Raw genomic sequence first — 23,897 nt, forward strand, 5'->3', positions numbered from 1 at the left:
TGCAAAAGTGTTCTGACACATATCAGCATATTTCAACATAACGTTGATTGTAAATGTGCACCCTACAGTACATGAACATATTTCCAAAAGATATAGGTTCATAGGTCATACTAGGCTACTGGCCCTAGGGCCTATATAAGCCTAGCCAAAAAGGTACCCTGGCTTTTGCCACCCAAGAAAATTATTTTCCTGTGCCTCTGTCGAGCAGAGCTACAGAGGTGATCCCCTGGGTGAATTTCCTATTTCCCATCCAATCATCAAGATTTTTCTTGAAGAGTGCTAATGAGGAGCTTTGTTTGATATAGCTAGGTAGTTTGTTCCAGAGTATGGGAAGTCTCTGGGACAGGAATCTATCCCTCCAGCATGTTCTGTTTATTGTAGTGACAAGGTTTAGGTCCCTAGAACGTGTAGCTCAGAGGGATTGGAATTTCTTTAAGTGGAGTATGTCCAACAGCTCTGAGTTTGACATAGCTTTGTATGTTAGGCAGAGATCGCGACAGAGTAAAGCTGGAGTTTTTTGAGATGGTCTGCGTCATGAGATCATTGTATGGACATGTGAACATTTGCAAACTCTGCAGTAATGCCAAGCTATCCATGGAGGCGTGCTGACTGCCCTGAACTACCCAAACTGTCAGGCTGAAAGCAATCTGACTGTTAATCCCTTTCCATCCAACATTATCTGTCACACGCTAACAACGGATTATAAAGTCATAAAAAAATAATTGCTCACATTCCTGTCGACATTTATTTTTGCCCGAAGTAAAAAAAAAATTCCAGTTCGCTACGATACATATTGCTGTTAGGGTATAAAAAATACTTTTATCAATAAACATTAATAATGACAATTAGAATCCATGCATTTAAAAATAATTTATGGCACATGAATAGGACAGGTAAGTGCTTTTCTGTAAGAAAAATTGGTATGCGAGGAAGCAGTTTTGGTTACACCAAACTTGCCAGTGTTATCAACACCTGGTCTAATGACCATGCTAGCAAAAAGGGTTTGTTCAAGCTGAAGTCACTCCTAACAAGTAGTTAACCCTGCTTAATGCATCTGTCATCATAATTTCCTCATTTTGGTTCTGGCTCTTAGACTGATCTCATGAGGTGGGGCTCCTAGATTGTCTGAGAAAAAGATCTTAATCATACTCTACCTTTTGCATAATTCATACCTGGAAAAAAATCCAGGCATGCATGCATCATAGTATGTGGAAAAAAATGATATTTGGCTGGAGTTTGGTTATCACCTGTCAAACCTGACAGGTATAACCCTCTCAGGTCAGTAGTACTGTTACTGGTATGATGATTTGCAAAAGCATGGTGCTAACCAGCTAGTTGAGAGTCAATTAGGTTACAGCAAGAAGGCAAGAGTTTACATATGTATATATATATATATATATATATATATATATATATATATATATATATATATATATATGTATGTATATATATATATATATATATATATATATATATATGTATATATAGCTCTGTACCCCAGCTGCATGTGCAAAAATGGGAATAAGGGTTGAGGATGGATAAACTGATGTGTATTAAAAATAAAAAATGTGGTTAAATAATTGCATAACTACATGTACATCCAGACACAAATATCTGTACCTGGAAATACTTAGTTGTAATGTTATTATGAAATGCATAAAAAATAAGATTTATAATTCTTTACTATTGCAGGGAAAAAAGTTGTAAGATAATATATGATGCCATTTGTGCATAAGATACATAAATATAACTAAAAACAATAACTTGACTTAGTCGTCTGTTCATCAGTATTTCTTCCTACACATACAACATGACTGAAATCGCACCCACCACACCAAAGTTAGACTGCATTTTGTTGGAGGGTGGTGGTAGTTACTTTGTTAAGAGAATGGCCAGCACAGAAGTTTTCAGAGAACATGCTATTTTACTTCTATTACTATAAATCAGACAATGTTCTGCAGAAAAGGAAATGCACACTTCCATTGACTGATACATTTCAGCTTTAGTACTTCAGCTATACCAGAAGAAATGTTTTACATGTGTTTTGGAAACACCACTCAAGACTCCTTTCTTATGGGTCTTGAGTTGTGTTTGGGAAGCTGTGTCTGGGTTGGGAAGGTGGCCTAATGGTTAAGGTGTTTGCCTTGCAAACACAAGGTGCAGGGTTTGAGTCTCACAAGGGACAACTGGCTAGGAGTAAAATGGCTCGCAAGAGCAGTTAGCTTAGTACTAATCTATGAACCTATTATGTTTCTATGATCCCACTGAATTAACTGGAATACTACTAAAATGTTGTACTAATTCATGCATATAAAAGCTAAAAAGAAAAAAATGTTTAGAGAGGATATATGACATGTTTATGCTTATATTTAGAATAAATCGAAATACAGATAAATAAGGCTGGATTATCCCTCTCATTTACTGATAGTTGAGGAAGAAATCTAGTATAACTGAGAGCAAGAGAAAAGTAGAGAAGAAAAGATTGCATTGTCTGGCTGATTCTTCTGGCAAGTATGACAAGTGTCCAAAAGATCTTTCTTTTTCAACAGTACATATTAGAACGTATTACACAACAGTAATGGGAACAGGAAGATTGGTAAACAATGTTTTTAGACTTGATTTATCTAATACTTCTTTGGATAATATTGTTATAGCTTTACAGCTGAAATAATGCAACCGAAGACTTAACAGATCAAGATAAATGTTTTATAATCTGACTTTTTAACCTGATTAACTGCAATAATTACTGATATCTTTTTCTAGCTAGCGTATTCTCTGCATTAAAAGTATATACTTTAAGGACAACCCCCAGGAAGTCAAAAAACATTGCCATTTCAATTCATCACAAGTATGCATAAGCTCCACTCTTACATTCTTCCCAAGTACAGAAGCATATCCCAAACATGTCAACTGTTTAGATTTTCACAGAATGTCCAGATTTTTGCCTCATATTTGTGGTCTGTACCTCATATATTTTTTTTTTCTTTTTCTGGCAAATAATTGGCAAATCATTGAGAGTAGAAATCAGAAAATAATAACAAGCATTTGAGTTTTAGACTTTATACTCTTCAGAAAATCCCTTCTTATAGAAAACCTGTCATGCTATCAACTTTCTATGTTTATAAGAGCAATATTTAAAAAGTGTCCCTATTTTGGGCTTTTTCCCTCATTATTTATGGCTATGTCTAGATTTCTTGTTCTAAGGTTGAGAGGTATGATCCCAAATCCTTAACCCTCACTGTAAGCATAAGCAGTTCTCATATACAAGTTTTACTTCAATGAAGATTTTAATGCATTATTTCCATATTCTGTCATTAAACTGTATTAAAACAGTAATGTATGAATTTATTGTACTTTTTCTGTTTTTGTCTCTTCCTACCCTCTTTCTGTTTTTTTCCCCTAATCTTGCTTACGTATTTCGTTCTCTTTTTTTAATTTTATTTATTTATTTATTTTTTGCTTCTCCTCTATTTATTTCCTTTTTTACACAGGTTCAAATCCTTTAGGAACAGACTAGGTACATACCTCCCAGGCTGGGGACAGATCACTGTCAGGGGACATCCTCACAGGGTTGGAGTGAAGGCATCAGTTTCTACATTCCTAATTTCCATCTAGAAATGGGCTCCTATCTTGCAGGGCCAACTTGGTCAATAAATGAATAAATAACAAAATAAATAAATAAATGACTTCATCTCGTTGCAATCTTAATAATTAATAGAAAACAATATTTCATGCATGCTACAATAAACATATCAAAACTAAATTAAATAGCGCCATACTAATGTCAAAAGGTAATAAAATCCATTTCTCAAGAGTTATGTCATCAACTCAAAATTTCTCACATTTGCATATATTGTCTTGTAGCAGCTATTCATTGGACCTCTTTAAAATATAAAGAATATGGTCTCACAGGGTTGGAGTGAAGGCATCAATCCTGCGGGTACTCCATCACATGGCAGCTTAGCAAGCTTCACAGAAAAAGGGCTTTGGCGTTTGGTTGAGGATAAACTGGTGGAGGTAATGGACAGAAGAATTCATCCGGTCAAAGCCTCTCTTCAGCATATAGAAGACATGCTCACCCAATTGGTGCCAACCACCATGACAACACAGGCTCTTACCCCCTCAACAATGGGGTCCTCCACTGCAGCACCATCTGGCAGTGAACATGCTTGAGGATCTGTGGACTGGGATTGCAGATGGTATTTCTTCAGTCCTTCTTCCCCCTTACTCTTCCTCCTTAACCCTCTTTCCTATTTCCCACTCACACTACAATCTTATAAATAAAAACACTTAAAAATAGAGGGATCTACTCCCCCTACAAAAACATAGTGCCCCTCCCCTCCCACCTCCTCCAGCAGAAACCGTCTTGCCCTTGTTTGTTCACCTCTTTGTTCTGTCTCCTTTTTTTTAATCTGTCTTACCACCCCCTTTCTATTCTCTAATGAAACCATCAGGGTGTCTACAAACGTGTGTGTATGTATGTATGTATGTATATATATATATATATATATATATATATATATATATATATATATATATATATATATATATATTTAAAATCCTCTTTTCTTTTTTAAAAAAATCCCACTAGCTGCTGAGAAGTCTGTAGCTTTTCTAAAATGCTTTGAACAGGACTGAGCTCAGTTATGCTTGTACATAATATGCCAAAGCATATACAGCTTATGATTTTGTGATGTAATTTGCAATTTCAAAATTAAAAACTTTATACAATTTGCTCTTATGTGAAAGGTGGTGTGTTTTCAAAAATTGCTTCACTTTTCCATACTCATTGCAAATTTGTTTGGCTGACCTTATTTGCATATCCACATAGCACTTCTGTTCACACACGACTGTGATGCATTTGCAAATTCCCGGACCATGAATATTAGTCAAAGTGCTATAGTCAGCAATAAATTAGCATTCATTGATCATGCCAACACCATAATCAATGACATTCATAAAAATTAGGTACATGATATTAGTTAAATAAATGCTTATGTTCATTAACTAGACTTATCCTAGCCAACACACTACCCATTACAAAACTTTTCTATTGACAAGTGTCACTGTTAATTTAAATAAGACCACTCAAACAGGCATGAAATCACCTACTAAAAAGTAATTAAATTCAGAGCACAGACACCTACTAAAAAGTAATTAAATTCAGAGCACAAACACCTACTAAAATGTAATTAAATTCAGAGCACAAACACTTACTAAAAGTAATTAAATTCAGAGCACAAACACCTACTAAAAAGTAATTAAACTCGGAGCACAAACACCTACTAAATAGTAATTAAATTCAGAGCACAAACACCTACTAAAAAGTAAATTCAGAGCACAGACACCTACTAAAAAGTAATTAAATTCAGAGCACAAACACCTACTAAAAAGTAATTAAATTCAGAGCACAAACACCTACTAAAAAGTAATTAAATTCAGAGTGCAACATATCTACACCACTCATCCTTGTGTAATCTTAAGCAAACTAAATTAGATGTTCTACAATAATGTCACATGCTTCCATTTTACATGTGCCCAAAATGTAATTGACAAAAAAATGGACAGCAATAAATACAGTATCTTAGTGGCACATACCTAGCAGGCCTCCCAGTTCTGTCAACAAGGTTTTCTTGCATGTTCATAAAATTAACACAAACATTCTCCATGCTAAGGAATGGAATTCACTGCAAGCCATCTAGAAAGAAAACACCAACCTAATCAATTTCAAATGTCTGTGCAAAAGCCACATGTCTAAACTGTGGCATCATCTAGAAATTATAAGTCTCAAAAATGTCCTATTACTCTTACCCTGGACTAACAGACTAGCTTAAATATTTGGTATTGGCTTGGTTAGGCTGAGAAATAGTATGTAAAGTGAACTGTGGGATACCTTCCTTATTTATACTCTATATTAAATTCTATAGTAGGTTAACAAGAGGAATGAATCATAACCAACTGGCCTTCCCTACCTGTTTTTTTTTTAAGTTTATGTTTTTCCATCTCTCTTTGTTAATGAATCAGTTGTTGCTCCAGACCTAAACTTTAAAAACTCAATTGCTGTGGATGCAGAGTTTATTACTGTGATTTCCTGCACAGAGCATACCAAGGCACAATCTTGTATTAGACATAAACATACTCAGTGATGGCTAACAACAGTCAAAGGACTAGTTCACCTACCTTAAATATATGGATACACACACACACACACACACACACACACACACACACACACACACACACACACACACACACACACACACACAAGTCTTTGTGCATTTGATTGAACTTATGCTGTATTTGACTGATTGTTGAGCATAGCAAAATAATTAAAAATTCTCTTTGGTAGTACTTTTCTGACCTTGAAATTCATGCATTTAAATAAGGTGGTGCAGGAGCAGACCCCCCTCCCCCCGTTTTGGCAAGTGTGAGAGGAAAAGTCTCCCATCTAGAATTCAGTTTAGACAAATTTGCATTTGATGTTGTGTGTTTTTAATGTTCCATCAATTGCTACAGTTACCAAGCAGTAGCATAGCTGTTGACCCTTGCCATCCAATTTTTCCATAGATAACCTAAGTGAAATGTGTCAATCATTGCTAATGGCAAAAACAGGCATGCATGGTCTTAAAAGAAACATAAAAATTTATAATCTTGAATAACAGGTTGGAGGACTGTCACACTGAAAGTAACAAACTGGAGTATTGAGATATATATATATATATATATATATATATATATATATATATATATATATATATATATTTGCAAACTACAATAGGACAATAGCTATCTTCATCCAAAAAAAAAAGACCTACTATCAGGAAAGACACACACATGTACACACATGCACACACATACACGCATACACATGCACACATACACACACACACGTAAAAAATAAGATAACTCAAATTAGCGGTCTAATTTATTCTTCTGGTCTTTGTCCTTGCAGCATCTTTCCTGTTTGACTCACCACACAACAGCTGCATTTCAGCAAACATCTAGACCTAATCCTCATTAGGGTTTAAGACTTCCAGAGCCCAGACAACGTCTCTAATGTTATTCAACAAGACCAGGGACTTCCACATTTAATAACTAACATTTCTTTAGCTTGAACCACCAGAGGTTGTTTAATGGGCAGAATTTCAAGATGAGATTAATCGAAACTGTGTTTCATCAACATTCAAAACTTGAACTTATATGAGCTCAGTAGTTCTTCTTGCCCTAATAATTCCTTTTAATTGTAATATTAACTGCTAGGTTAACAGGGCACTACAGACTGATGGGAAGCATGCCCTAAATTTTAGTGAGAGAGGTAGCATACATATACAAAAACAGATGTACAAGCAGAAAGACATATAGAGAAACATAGATGCACACACACACACACACACACACACACACACACACACACACACACACACACACACACACACACACACACACACCAGTGGCATAACTGTTGTTATGATTTATGTTGTTCTTCATTCACTGAATTAAAATAAAACATCTGAGAGGAGTACACAGCTGATAATGAGGCTGCAATTGTTTAGGAAAAAAAGAGTCACACAGACAAAGATGCAGAGGCATAGATACATAGGTATCCCCGCCACACACACACCTAGAAATATGCCCAGAGTGTCATAGACATAGATGCAGAGGCACAGATATGTAGGTATCCCACTCAACCCCCCCCCCCGCACACACACAAGCATTCACACAGAAACTTGCCCTGAGTGTTACAGACAAAGATGCAGAGGCACAGATACACAGGTATCCCACTCACCCCGCACACACACACACACACACACACACACACACACACACACACACACACACACACAATCATGCACACAGAAATATGCCCTGAGTGTCATAGACAAAGATGCAGAGGCACAGATACACAGGTATCCCACTCACCCTCCCCCGTACACACACACACACACACACACACACACACACACACAAACATGCACACAAAAACATGCCCTGAGTGTCATAGACAAAGATGCAGAGGCACAGATACACAGGTATCCCACTCACACACACACACACACACACATGCACACACGCACGCACGCACACACACACACACACACACACACACACACACACACACACACACACACACACACACACACACACACACACACACACACACACACACACACACACACACACACGACCTGAGTGTCACAGACAAAGATGCAGAGGTACAGATACACAGGCATCCACTCACCCTACACAGAAACATGCCTTGCAATTAAAGCCATGCTGAATACCTCATCTTTTTTTCTCATATTTTGTCTATTCCTCTATACAAGTATGTACAAACACTGCTTCTATGAGGAAAACTAATACGTGAGGAAAGAAAAAAACAAGCAGTTCAAGCACGTAAAGCACAACAGCTGGGTCAGTACAGTTTATTTTCCATGTAACTGACAAGGATTGCAACTGGACACAAAGTCCTGCCTTTCTATTTCACATAGTGCTGTCATGGACAAAATAATTCTATCTTTTCTTCTTTGAATGGGAAGAGTGTATTACTACACTGCATCCTAACCTGGTCATACAGTTATTTCTTTCTATTTTTTTTCTATTTATATTTTTTATCTCACATTTCTTTGTTTTACTTATTAAGGTGTGTCCAGTTTTTAGCCATGGTTGTTGGACCTTTTTATTTCTGAATTTTCAAAACTGCTGAAACAATATTTTTTTTTGTAAAGGGTACAGATACAAGCATTTCTTGCTCGGCTTTATTATAACATTGTTATTTCTCTAATAAGAAGGACTATTCATTATTATTATAGCTACATTTGATATCTGTTTTTGCTACTGCCATTGAATGATTAGGACTGAATGAAAGTTTGCAACATATGAAGTAATACAAAAGCTTAATAAAAAGGTTTTCATATAATCAGGTCTGCAGTACAGCATGTGTATACAAGACAAATCATCTATTCCTGTCATTCATTCTATAAACAGCATATTAAACCAAAGCACTATACTTTTTCTAATTTTTTGATATTTGTAGATATGTATGTACATTTTACAGAATATGTATTTATAATTTCTTTATTCTTTACCAATATGTTTTTAAGAATGTTTCTGAAAGAGATAGAACATTTCCTATTAATGCATGTTTATGAAACTTTTTTATTCTAAAATCTCTTTATTTGAATTTTCAGATATTAATAGTGATACATCCAATCAAACACACAAAACAAACAGTACATACAAAAAGGAAACATTTAAAAAAATAATAACACAAGAAATATATATACACTACAGACAATAAAAGTCACTACATCATCAAATGGAGTATAAAAGGTTTTTAACATCACTTAAGAAAGTGAGGGATAGTATAAGGGACATATTTTATGAAGTAGATAAATACAGAAATTCAACCACCTATTATACTTAATGTAATTAGGGAATACAATTAGATATATAAAGAGGTAAAAGGAAAAGAAGAGAAAAAATAGAAAAAACTAAAAAACAGTTATAATGCAGTTATTGCATAATATACATTTGTCTTATCATGTCAGTGTACAGACTATCTTTCTTTGTTAAGAATTACATCTAAAAAATGTTTATGAAACTTCTAATAGAAGAGCCATTCCCTGTTGTTGCAATATCTCAAATTATGTGTCAGTTTGTGACTGCTTGTTCCAGTCTGCTGTGAACCTTTTTGTCCTAATTTTAATCTGGTAGTAAGCTTACAGTTCTAAGAGCTGCTGCAAGGTCTTATAGCTAGATTACATTTGACTTTTAGAGGAATTGATTCCAATCCATATAAATACCCATTTATATTGATAATTATGCTTTGATAGATAGAGGAATGCTATATAAATACTATTTTATCTTAGCAGATTCCTTTTTCATCAGGCATTGCTTTTTCTTGCAGCTTTTTATTCTTTTGTTAATTCCTGTCATGTTTTCCAGCCACTGACATTCATACAAAAGATTGTTCAAACATGCTGCTCACAGGAGATTTTGTAAGCTGTTCTCTCAAATTTGCTTGAGATTCCATTGCCATAACATCCTCAGACATTCTTCACATATTGAGAATTGTACTCACTAAATAATAACAGACTGTGCAAAAAGCCTACCTTGACTTAGCCAAGTCCTTTGACACAATCCCACATTTGGGCATAATTGACAAACTCTCCCAGTTGAGTATCAACCCTTATGTCATCTGGTAAGTTATTAAATGGTTCACAAACAGATCTTATGCAATCAAAATTAGGGACTTTACCTCAACCAGTAGACCTGTCACCAGTGGGGTTCCACAGGGGTCAGTGCTGGGCCCCATGTTGTTTGGAATATACTTCTCAGAAATTCAGACCAAAACAGAGGGTCTGTGGCTGACTAAGTTTGCTGATGGCTGCAAATTAGGTGCAATCATTGAATCCCCAAATGATATCACTATACTTCAAGAGGGACTAACACAAACCAATGATTCGTGCCAAAGAAAATGTATTATCATCCCCTTCAGTAAAAATGATATCCCTGGAGATTATCATATAAATAATAATAGCCTAAGTAACAACTCAGTAGTGAGAGACTTGGGAAGGCAAGTTGTCTGTAGCCTAAATGTTGCCAACCATGTGTCTACTATGGTAAGGAAAGCATTCTACATCATACACCTCATTAGCAAAGGCATTTTCTCAAGAGTGAAAGCTGTCATAACACCCAAGTACTCGATCCTCATCAGGCCAGTAAAAATACAATGCTCCCTTTGGTATGTACCTTACTGAGCACCTGCAGCAACTTGAGAGACCTCAGAGATTTCTAACCAAGAAAATTCAGGATCTCCAGCACATGTCATACACTGACAAACTGAAGTCACTGTCACTGTACTCAGTAACATACAGACTACTTAGAGAAGACTTGTACATGGCCTACAGAGCAATCTCGGATCCAAACCTAATGGAAATGCTGCACATCAACAAGTCAAAAAAGAACAAGGGTCACCTACACCAGAGACCTTAACCTGGACTGCAAGATAAATAGGACCTGCTGCAGAGACAGATATGTCTCTCAGAGGTTGCCATTTCTCTGGAATGGGCTACCAGTTCACATAAAACTAAACACCTCTATGACCCTTTTTAAACATACTCTGGATGACTGGATGGAAAAATGTAAATTAGTGTCAGGGATTTCACCTATGACCCTCCTAGATATGGGTAGCTGTTGCTAACTAAGATCTCGAGTTTAGGCAAGATCATTTATATTGGGTTTCTTTAGTACTATATTGGGCACGCACAGCTAAGCTTACACAGACCTTTGGGTCAATAGCTCAGTAACCACCTGTGAACCTATCATCCTAAGTCATTTAGATTTTCAGACTTTATATCCTTCAGAAAATGGATACAAATGCAAAAAACATTTATTTTAGCAAATTTCTTGTTTTTCTGTTCAGATGTTTTTACTAAGACAAGCAATTGTTTGTTTATAACAATAATATGAACAATACCATTATTTTCATTAAGGTAACAAAAAAAAGACACAATTATATACATTATTTACAGATGCCTGAAAAAAGACATTCATATAACAATAAGCCAGTAGAAACAGAATTGCATAATAAGCATAAAATTATCAGAAAGAGCTAATGTCCATTTAAAAAGTCTCAATAAGAGAAGAAACCTTTATCAAAGGATTATTCATAAAACTCCTTGAATATATTCTCACTTTTTTGTTTTGACTTCTTTGGATATTACTTCTTCTAGAACAGATACGAAATCTTCAAAAGTTGGAGAAGTAGTAGACTTCCATTTTCTAGTTATATATTTTCTAACAATAGCTAGTATTGTTCATAAAAGTAATGAACTGGAGTTATTCACAATAAAACCTTCATTAACATTATGAAAAAATATTGTTTTGGGTAAAGAGAAAGTATCAGAAAATCTTCTTCTCTTTCGGCTGTTCCCATTAGGGCTCGCCACAGAGGATTATCTGTTTCCATTTCTTCCTGTCCTCTGCATACTGCTCAGTCACACCAGCCACCTGCATGTCCTCTCTTACCACATCCATAAACCTTATCTTAGGCCTTCCTCTCTTCCTCTTACCTGGCAGCTCCACCCTTAGCATCCTTTTCCCAATATACCCATCATCCCTCCTCAGCACATGTCTAAATCAATGCAATCTCACCTCTCTGACTTTGTCTCCAAACCGTCCAACCTGAGCTGACCCTCTAATATACTGATTCCTAATCCTGTCCATCCTTGTCACACCCAGTGCAAATCTTAACATCTTTAACTCTGCCACTTCCAGCTCTGACTCCTGCCTTTTTGTCAATACCACCATCTCCAACCCATACAACATAGCTGGTCTCACTACCCTCTTGTAGACCTTCCCTTTCACTCTTACTGGTACCCGTCTGTCACAAATCACTCCTGACACTCTTCTCCACCCATTCCAACCTGCCTGTACTCTCTTCTTTACCTCTCTTCCACACTCACCATTACTCTGAACTGTTGATCCCAAGTACTTAAACTCATCCACCTTCGCCAAATCTACTCCCTGCATTCTCACCATTCCTCTATCCTCCCTCTCATTCACACACACATATTCTGTCTTAGTCCTGCCGACCTTCATTCATCTCCTCTCTAGAGCATATCTCCACCTCTCCAGGGTCTCCTCAACCTGATCCCTGATCTCACTACAGATCACAATGTCCTCTGCAAACATCATAGTCCATGGGGCCTCCTGTCTGATCTCGTCTGCCAACCTGTCCATCACCATTGCAAATAAGAAAGGGCTCAGAGCTGATCCTTGATGTAATCCCATCTCCACCTTAAACAGATCTGTCATTCCCACTGCAGACTTCACCACTGTCACACTACCCTCTTACATATCCTGTACCACTCTTACATACTTATCTGCCACTCCTGACTTACTCATACAATACCACAACTCCTTTCTAGGCACCCTATCATATGCTTTCTCCAAGTCCAAAAAGACAGAATGCAACTCCTTCTGACCTTTCCTATATTTCTCCATCAACAGTCTCAGAGCAAACATTGCATCTGTAGTGCTCGAAAGTATCAGAAAATAAAGCTTAAAAAAAGCTTCAGTGCTTTCCCAGAAATTATTTAAACAGGAACATTCATAAAAGATGGGAAACCAATCTGCTTTGCAAGAAGATAAGCATCTCCAGCAAATGACATTTCCAGTTTTATTAAATTTAGCTATTTTCTCAGGGGTTACGAAAGCTCTATATATGAATTTCCAAGTAATAATGCTCCAATACGTACCCCATGATGTGAATTTTACAGAAAATAATAGTTTGGCTTTCTCTACCTAAGTATAATTGGGAGAGATGCCTCTGGTTATTGGTTTTATATTTTATTAGAGTACCATATAATTTGGAGATAATGTTGCTGAAGTGAAAGTTGTTGTATAGTAATTCAGAGATATAGAAAGTTGCAGTTGGTTGTTCCATGTAAGATGAGTTTTTAATGATTGTGCAAAGATCTTGTGTGTAATTTAACATACTTTGTAATAGTAGCCAATCTTGTGATGACAAATTGTACATATTGATAATATGTTGTGTGGGCAAAATTTCTAGATTTTTTAAGCAATGTTTCCAACAAATAACATTTTCATTCTCCCATTCATTAAAAAAGTTAAAGTATAACTTGTCTGAGAAGTTGTTTGTGACTTTGAAAGGAACTAATACTTCAAACCAAATTTTAATGTCCATGTTGAGTTTGCAATTTTCCTAAAGTTGTTGAAGATGTTATTTAAAATGTTAGACTTTGTAGATTTTGTAACATTATATTGTATAAAATGACAAATATAACACAAATATTTATTAGTAGAGTTACCAAAAGAGATTTTTGAAGATAGTGTATTTTTATTTAATAAAATAGATGTAGAGATTTCCAATTGGAATTATAATTTGGATCAATCAGGTTTACTACATCTTTAAGTAGTGAAGCTCTTATGTAGGTATCAGTATCGGGGAACTTAATGCCACCTCTAGCCCATGGTCTGATGTGATACATGTAAATAATTCTGTTCTTGTTATGGAATCATAAAAAGTTTAGTAATAATCTGTTTATGTCTCTGATAAATTTACTTCCAGGAGGAGTATCAAGAGCCAAAACATTGTACAGAATATTTGGTAAAAGAATCATTTGTAATTGTTGTAATCTGTCTTCTAAAGAAAAGAAAATATTTTCCATTTACTTATGTGATTATTTATAAAGGTAATATATTATTATAATTAATTTCTTCTGTCTTTTCATTAGTATTGCTTAAAATTATGACCAAGCAGTTTATGGACATTACCTGTTCTTTTGATTGTTGGGTTTTCTTTTCTTCTTATTAAAAATAATATGAATAGATTTCTGTTTATTAAAATAAAGACCAGAATTTTTTTGAAAATGGTTTATAATTGCATCCAATTCATGTAGCTCTGCACTTGAATTAGATAGAGTGAGTAAAACATCATTAGTAAAAAGAGATATCTTAGAATTATATTGGTTATAAATATTAATACCTTTGATATTTTGGATTATTTCTTATTAAGGAGACAAAGACTTCTATAATAAGGGCAAATAAATATGGGATAGTGGGCAACCTTGCTTAGTGCCTTTAGTTATGGGAATAGCTTTAGATGTGAAAGGACCCAGTTTAACATAAGCTAAGTTGTCCTTATAAACAATTTTTATTATAGCAATAAAGGACGATGGAAATGCTAATCTGTTTAATATTCTGTAAAGGTAGTCCCAGTTGACAGAATCAAAGGGCTTTTCTATATCTTAACTGACTAACAGGGCTTAGGATTATGGTAATGTTATTATGAGTATGTCTTTTATATATAAATCCTGCTGGATCATAATTTATCATTTTTGTAAGTGGGACTTTCATTCTGTCAACAAGTATGGACATAACAATCTTATAGCCATTATTTAGAAGGGAAGTTGGTCTATAGAATTTAGAGAGTTGTGGGTCTTTATTAGTTTTAAGAATAAGAGTGACCAATGAATACCTTCAGGATGGTGGGATCATATTTTTAGTTTGTACTTCCATTAAAGTTTTCTGAAGTAAAGATATAGCAACTGCAGGGAATAGTTTGTACATTTCTATAATAATACCATCCACACAAGGGGTTTTATTGGGTTTAAAGTTTTTAATTTTTATGTTTGATTTAATTTAAGGATATTTGGTTTTCAAGGCTTGTTTTAAGTTCCTCTGGAATTGTCTCAAATTTTATAGTAGTTAACTCTGCATCAAGACCATTACTATTTATATTGTTAGAGTTATAAAGCTTAGTATAATGAAACCTGAAAGCATCAAGTATATCCCCTGTCTGATACTTCCTTATTAGTATATTCTTGAAATGTTTTTATAATGTTATTTGGTTTAGAGTTGAGTTTAGCTCTTACCAACAAATTATGCATGTGCTCTGAGGTAAGGCCATAAGATTGTAATTTCATCCTTTCTAGTGCTAAATTTGTTCTGTGTGTCAGCACATCTGAGTACTTTTTATTTAGTTCAGCTATTTCTGTTTTGATATATGATGATAAGTTTGTTGACTTGGGCTTAAGAGTTGAAATTTTTGTATGCAGACTTTGCATCTCTGATTCCCATTCTTTTAATTTGTTTTGTACAAAGTAACAGTTTTGCCATAAATATAACCCTTTAAAGTATCCCAAACCATTATTGCATTAGTATCAGATGTTAAATTCATGTCTAGAAAGCCAAGGTTTAAAATCTTTAATTTTAGTGATATAAGCTGGTATTCAGGTTATAGTGGTTAGCTTAGTAAAGTCTAACTTTATTTCCAATAACAGGCAATCACGGTCAGATATGGGACAAAGAAGTATAGAAAAAGATGAATGTTTTAGTTTCAAAACATTAGAAACTAGAATTCTGTCTATCCTAGTCTGAGTTTTGAACCTATGATTAATGTGAGAAAAACTTAATGATTTACTATGTTTAGAAATGATGTATCATGTAGGTTGAAGGAGTCAATCCATTTCTTTAAAAAAAATTGCTGTGGATGTGGACCTGAATAGATGATTACATGTGGTATGAAGATTGTATAAGACACAATCGAAGTCCCCACTAATATAAGATTATCTTTGTAAATGTTAGTTATAAAGTAAAAATGAAGTTTTGCAGTTGACACTCCGAACCCTGGGAATCAATATAAATTAGCTAATGTCCAGATTCTATTATTACATTTTAAAGTGATGACAGTTAATAGCTCCTCAGGATCTTCATATTTATATAAAATTTGCGTATAACATATTTCCTTCCAGAGAATCATTACACCTCTTCATTTAGATTTATGTGAAGAGTGAGATAATACTAATTGTTAGGGTTTCAGTCATTCTTCTCGGCAGATTTAAAGTGGCTTTCCTGTAGAAAAAACAACTTGAAATTTATTGATGTTTAAATACCTTAAAAGGTTTGATATTTTCCTTGGATTGTTAAGACCATTAACATTTAAGGAAACTAAAGATAAAGACATAAAAACATATAGAAGTAATAATAAATGAGGACTAACATTTTATTCATATAGCTCTTTTCAATATCTAAGAATGTTCAAGTGGGAGCAAAAATATGCAATGAGCTTGATAGAAAAGTGACTGTAACTGTGATATAAGATATTCTATATTCAGGCCTGAGTATAGAAAAAAACAGCAGAAAGGATAGTATAAAATAAATTATTACATATAATATTATTTCCCAAAAACAAACATGGAATTATAAAAATTCCCAATCTAAAAGATAAGCTAGAATCAATCAGATTGCTTTCCCTAACCTCCATGGTCATACCCAGCAGCTCCTATAAGTTCTATAAATGAGATATGTATAGCAGAAATAAAACCAGTCTGAACAGCTTTGACTAAAATAAATGAACAGTATTGAGGAAGTTATACATACATTGCTAAAGTTAAAGCCTCAAATAACAAATAAGAATCACCAGATCACATAAGAGTAACCTATACAGGACATGCTTTGTTTAAAAAATGTAGTCATAGATTCTGAATAAATTATCCTGTATTCCCACACATATATTCTTAATGCAAATACTGAAAGGAGTTATCAGATTACTTAAAATTAGTGATATAATACAATTCATTTATATGTAATAGTCATACATACATATACATATTACTAAAATTATAAGTATACTGTAAAAAAACAACCTTTGCAATGTTAACTGAAATTCTGTTTATCTATATATGTTAATACTGAGGTTATACTAGATAAAATGTTTATAAGTTTCTCATGTAGTTTCACATGCTGTCACTGCTATTGTATTAGCATGTCCTCTAAAAGCTTATTATGTTTACAAACCACAACTTCTTATGATTATAAAGCTATATAGGTATACATCTTAACAGAAAAGGACTAAATAATACACATTTAACAGAATAAATACTTGCTGCAGTAATAAACTGATTTGGAATTTTAAATGCAACTAGTGTCAGAGTAGGAAGGTCTAATGCATTACTTTTGTCTCTTTCTTTTTTCTTTACACTAAATAAGCAACCTGGAACAAAGAAGTTAAAACTGCTTCTGCATAACATATAATAACTAGTATAATGTATATATAATAACTAGTTAGGAACATTTTCTAATTTAGTGAAAGCTAACCTTACCATTTTTAGCATTTCCAGGCAATCAAGACCAGAAACAGGGTATAGAGAGCATGAGTACACCCCTGAAAAGGTTCCCCTAGCTTCCTGTGTGTTGCAGCAATAAGAAATGGCCAGGGAGATTCTAAACCAACATGGCAGACTCTGCATAGTTCAAAACAAGTCTCAAGGCTTATCAAGGTAAGAAAACACTTCACCTTTGTCAAGAAGCAGTCTTTTAACAATGTTCTATGAGTTATGAGACAAATATTAAAAAAAAAATATTAAATAAATCATTGTGAACGTTTACAGCCATTTTCTATATATTAATCAATAGCAAAACACACTAAGAGCAAGAATTAACTGTTTTCAGATTGTTTTTGCCTGAAAAAGCACAAATAAATCTAAATCTGACTATATAACATAGAACTAATATTATAACAGACCAGTTCATGAGTAAATAAGTAATTAAATCAATTAAGTAAGATAAAGCATCTAATATGCTGCAAAGATGTCAGAAACTCATTTTATATATTTTAAAACAAGAACAAAATTAAAGTTACTATGGTGCATCAGACTAATTATTTTGTATCTTTAGCATGTTAGCAGTTCCACAATATCATAACAGTGCTAATAAGTGTTAAAGGCATCTAGTGTATGGATTAAGAAAGCTAATTAAAAAAAGAAAAAGAAATGTTACAGCATGACTACTGTGAAAGACAGTTTTGTGAATAAGAAAAAGCATTACCTATCAGTAGAAGCTTTGAGAGATTTATTCCTAGTTGTAGATGCAATGCCAGTCATTTGCTTCTTGTTCTTTGCATCTGTCCAAGTGTTTTACCTCAGGTAATCTTTTTTTAATGAAGTAAAAGAGACTCCCATGTCTTCAGGGATTGAAATTAAGTTATTAGACTTCATCTACATCATTGAATGTCTTTGCTCCATTAGGTAAATGATTTTTTTATTCTTGCAGGATACAAAATCTGTATTATGATATTGTTTTGTTTTAAAAGTTTAACAAGAGGCCAGCATTTTTTTCCTCATGTCTAGTACTTTTGTGGAGAAGTTGTTATTAAATCTAATGTAGTTTTGATTATATTTTAAAGGGGCTTTTCTCCATGCAGTTTTTAACACAAGATCTTTATCTATATAAGACAAAAATGTTGACTATAGATCTTGACGTAGAAGGAAAGGAGGTTGAAACTGGCTTACGTAGTGCTCTGTGAGCTCTCTCTATTCCATAAGGAAACCTCTCCCGCAAGTGTAGAATTTCAGAGACCCAGGAATTCAAAACGTTATGTCATTTCCTTCTGCTTTTACAGGGAGACCAAAAATGCATAAGCTGCATCTTCTTTCTCGGTTCTCAAGATCATCAAGTTTATTTTGTAACCAAGTGTTTTGTTTAAGCAGGAAGTCAATGTGCTGTTCTTCTTCCCATCAATGTCAGTACAGTTTCCATGTCAGAAATTTTATTTTGTTGTTGTTGTAACAGTTCCGTGAAGTCTCTTGTTTGTTTCTCACAATTCTGCTGAAGATTTTCTAGGTTTTGTAAGAAATTATCCATTTTTAAAGGTAAGGCTGAAGTTACCAGTTTCATCTCCTTCTTCAGTGCTGAATCCATTTGTGAGTGCTTGATGCTGCTCATTTTGTTTTGAAGATGCTTGTAATAGTTTGACCATAATTTCATTATGAAAATTCTCCAAAAGTTGTATTTTTAAAATCTGAAGTATTATAGTTGGGTTTATGTAGAAATTAATAGAAGTTTCTGACTAAATTCATGTCAAAATAAATAATTTTATAGAGCTCTGAAATTATGCTACATTCATCTGGCCATCCTGGCTCCGTCCCCTATTTTAGCAAATTTCTCAGGCTATAAGAACATTACTTAAAACTTATTTCTGATTTAGGAGCTGTTTTCCTCCTACTTTTGTCCCTGATACATGAGCTAAGAAGCTGATACTTGTCAGAAACAAACATACACACACACAGACACACACACACACACACACACACACACACACACACACACACACACACACACACACACACACACACACACACACACACACACACACTCTACATGTCCTAATAAATGTCAGTATTACAGTTACCTGCTTTAGTTCTGCTTTGCTTTTTGCTTTCTCTCTCCCCCTCACTGAAAGCAATTATCCATAACCATGTTTAACAAAAAAAATATAAATTGACAGCTGGTTGTTTTCATTTCCCATCCATGCTTCAGGTTCACTTAATAGGCTGCCCTGAAGTCACAAACTTGTATCTATCAACAATATGACTGTCCACGTCTCCTTTAGAAGTTGCTGTTTGATTGGACTCCTTTGTCTCTTTGTTGAATGCCTATATTAGAAGTTTGGGAGCTACATATTAAGCAAATGTTATTTTTATTGAAAATAAAAAAAAAATTGAGAAAAAAAGAAGCTTGGGAGCCAATCAGAGAGTGGAAAGCAGAGCCACCATTGTTGGAAGTGGAACACACTGCTTCACATCTAAGTGAAATGAGCAGCATTCTAAACAATACAGTGTGTGAGTGTGAAGATTTGTTTACACTCATGTTAAAATTAAAAGAGAAGAACTCAACATTCTGTACTAAACATATATCATAACATGGGATTGGGTTCAATTACTTCATACTAAGGAAATGGGCTCAATTGAGTATTATTTTATTTTGTCATGCTAAGGGTTTATGGGAATTTGGATGAGAGTTTGGAAACTGTATGGATGGAAGAATTGAGCTGATTTTGTTAAATTGTCGCTGTGGCAATCAGAAAATGTTCCTCATGATAAGATAACAAATGCCTTAATTTTCCTTGATGTCAGTCGTTGTATTACAGGAACAGGCTAAAGGTTAAATCTTTCTGTGTAGATTTAAATACTTTTCCTGTCACTCAGTATTTAGGGAAGTTCCACAGGATTTATTATTGACCATTTTTGTTAAATATTTTATGACCACAATACTAGCAACTGATCACATATTGCTAAGCAATTTACTGAAGGAAGTACATTTGGCACCATGCCTACTTACATTTCGACAAGTTGAATCTCAAATGTACTGTAGAGCATTTATTCACCAGGTGTTTGAACAAGTGCCTCCTTGCAGATCTCAAAAAATAAATAAATAAAAATCAGCTATATCCCTGACTGATTCCTGAATGAAACACCTTGGTTTACAGGCTTGTGTGTTACAGCTGACAGGAAACTAATTTTAAGAAAATACAACTACAATAAAGTACTTATGCAATATTAAAACTGCTATGTCCAGTATTTAACCCAGACATGCAAAGCTGATGAAACCTCCGTGCAAGGTTGTAGTAAGACCAAAAACTGAATATTATTCAGTCTCATACATATTTCCCAGTTGATATATTTAAAATGGAAAGGCTCCAAACATTTTACATAAGGAAAATAATTTGAGCATCTACATAATCTTATAACTAAACATATAAGCATTTCTTCCCACTAAGGTAGTGATTAACTGAGAAAAAATTCCAGTAGAAATTAGAACAGCTAGTTTTCTTTATATTAAAAAAATAATGAATAAATAAAGAACAGACGTATTCCTTTTTTAAGAACAAGATTTTCCAGTCTAAAATAGCCGGATGCAGACTCCTAGCTAGTCTCTTATATGGACTTGAGCCTTGTAGCTTGAAAATATTGAAACATTTTTATTTTTATATGATTACTGAAAATGATAATAGACAAAATAGAGCCTATACCTAAAAGTATTGGTGAAATATATTGGATTTTCTGTATAACAGGGAGCAGTGTTACAACAGATACTTGAAATAACCACATCGGACTTCAGTGTCAGATAATTTAATTTGTACCATCAGCAGAAAAGGTGCATATTTGATTAAGAAGAATGTATGCCAAATGCGTCCAATATGGTTGTTATTCTCACTAGAAGACCCTATGGCATTAACTGTTGTTGACTATTGTGTCTAAGTCCTAAGTTTGAACAATACTCCACCTGTCACTGGACAGAGTAGGGTGATGGGCTCAAAAAGTTACTGGCCACATTACCTATGTCAAGCATAAGAAGATGGTGCCATGATGCAAGCGTATTCCCTGTCTAGGCAAACAGACAACTATTTGCACTGATATGCAAGTTTATACTATGTGGAGATACTAGAAAGTTTACAGTTGTATCACAGTGACTAAACTCAAACTCTACATATTTATTTCAGTTTCCTGTACAAATAAGCACCTGCCCTCTTCTAGATCATGTTACAGATTCTCTGCTTCAAACGGGCATCCCTTTGTAGAAAAGCTAACCCAATGAGGTTCACAGTCAATATAAACAATATTTTAGACTTCTTTTACACCATTAGTGAGTGGATACAAGTTCTTTGCAGCCTGAAGCAGCATATATGTGGTAACTAGGGGGTGAATTAAATAACAAGACGCCAGCAGCTTGTGGATGAGATTTATCTGGGGGATTTACACAGTATGATATAGAAATGACTGCTATCTATACCAGTGAAAGAATGTATGTGTCCCTTAGTGTATTGCATTGTATCACCACATTCCCATGACAGTTATAAGCATCTGTGCTCCTTTCCCTGATATCAGACCACTTAACAGGCATCATGCACTTGATATAAAACAACTACACTCTTGTCTGCTCCCATTGGCATAGCTTGCACACTTTACTCTCACAGAAGAAATATCTTACCTGGGCAATTGTTCACGTGTGAAGAGCAAGTAGGAAAACTGAAAAAGGAGCTCATTGGAATACATTAATTATCCAAAGAGTCATATATTCATGTTGAATTTTAGCATGGATAATTATTAAAATAAATAGTGTGGAAACTGAGACTTTCTGGCATTTAAATGTCACTGTTTTTCTTTCAGTAATCTGCATGCAACATACAAAATGCTTCTTAGGTAAAAATCAAGCCATAGGAAGTCCAAAGCTTTGAATAGAAGGGGTTATACCCACTGAGTAAGTAGATGCAAAATTCAGTAAATGGAATCACTCAGATCGGACAGTCTGGCCCATTCTTTACTACCAGGGTCTTACATCTCCATTGGAACAAATGGGCTGATTAGGATGTCTAGCCAGGGAATAAATCTGCTATAGGGCTCTTGCATGGGTTGGGGTTTGACTGGCATTCATCCCAACAGATGAATGAAAGGCTGATTTAGCAAAGGAAGGACATCCACTGGGCAAGACCACTATATGACAAGGAAAACAAATCCTGATCATACACTTATGGATCGGTTCAAAATAAAGTGGAAACAACTGAGCAAAACCCACACTTTAGATACACACAGGACTCAACTAGCAAAACACAGAAATATTTTTACAATGATTTTTGCAAACATTCTTTTGTTAGGACATCATAAAAGATAGAAATTTTCCTGTAAACATTATTTTTTTAATATATAAACTTATCAAAATTCCTTTCAGACACAATGTCCACCTTTAATGCATGACATATTTGTTAATGGTAGGTAGGGATTTGCAGAATACATGGATGACCTTATAGGAACTGAGATGGCTTCTACAACTATCCAAAATATATATTAATGATGAACTTTGTAGGTGGCATTGCATTTACTCTTTTAATTGTCTTCTTTTGAGTAGAGTGGATGATAGGCTATAGCATTACTGCATTTTTTGTTTCTATGATATATTCCCCCTACATATACAACACTGCAAAAAGAAGCACATTTAACAATTCTGCTTGACCACTTGTATGCCCTCTGATGCAGAGTATATGCACTATTTGTTTATGATACTTAGAATTAAAAGGAGTGCATACATCCATAAACCTTAGTATGTGATAAATACACTCAGAAAAAAATGGTTGTGTATCTACAGAGTGCAGAGAAATGCAAGCTGTGCATCCATACTTTTTCTTAGTAGAAGAAACAATTAGGAAAAGGGTTGTTGCTTGGTTCGGGATGTAAAGTACTACATGTTGTGTGCCCGACACATTAAATAGCATAAGATGTAAGACACAGAAATAGATGCTTCTCAGTGTAAGTCACTGTGTTTGGTGAGCAAAGGTAACATCAGAAGTCATGTTTATACAACAGCAGCAATCTCCGACCCAAACCTAATGAATTTGCTACACATCCATATATCAAACAGGATTAGAGCTACACATTCCAGGGGTGTAAATATGGCCTGTTACTTGAATAGGACATGCTCAAGGGACAGATTTGTCTCCCAGTGACTGATGTGTCTTTGGAATAGGCTGCTGCCAATTCATGTGAACCAGAGGACCTCTATGATACTGTTCAAAAGGAACCTGGACAAGTGGATGG

Source organism: Protopterus annectens, chromosome 14.part0, assembly GCF_019279795.1.
Source record: "Protopterus annectens isolate FY-2018-M chromosome 14.part0, PAN1.0, whole genome shotgun sequence".
NCBI lineage: Eukaryota > Metazoa > Chordata > Ceratodontiformes > Protopteridae > Protopterus > Protopterus annectens.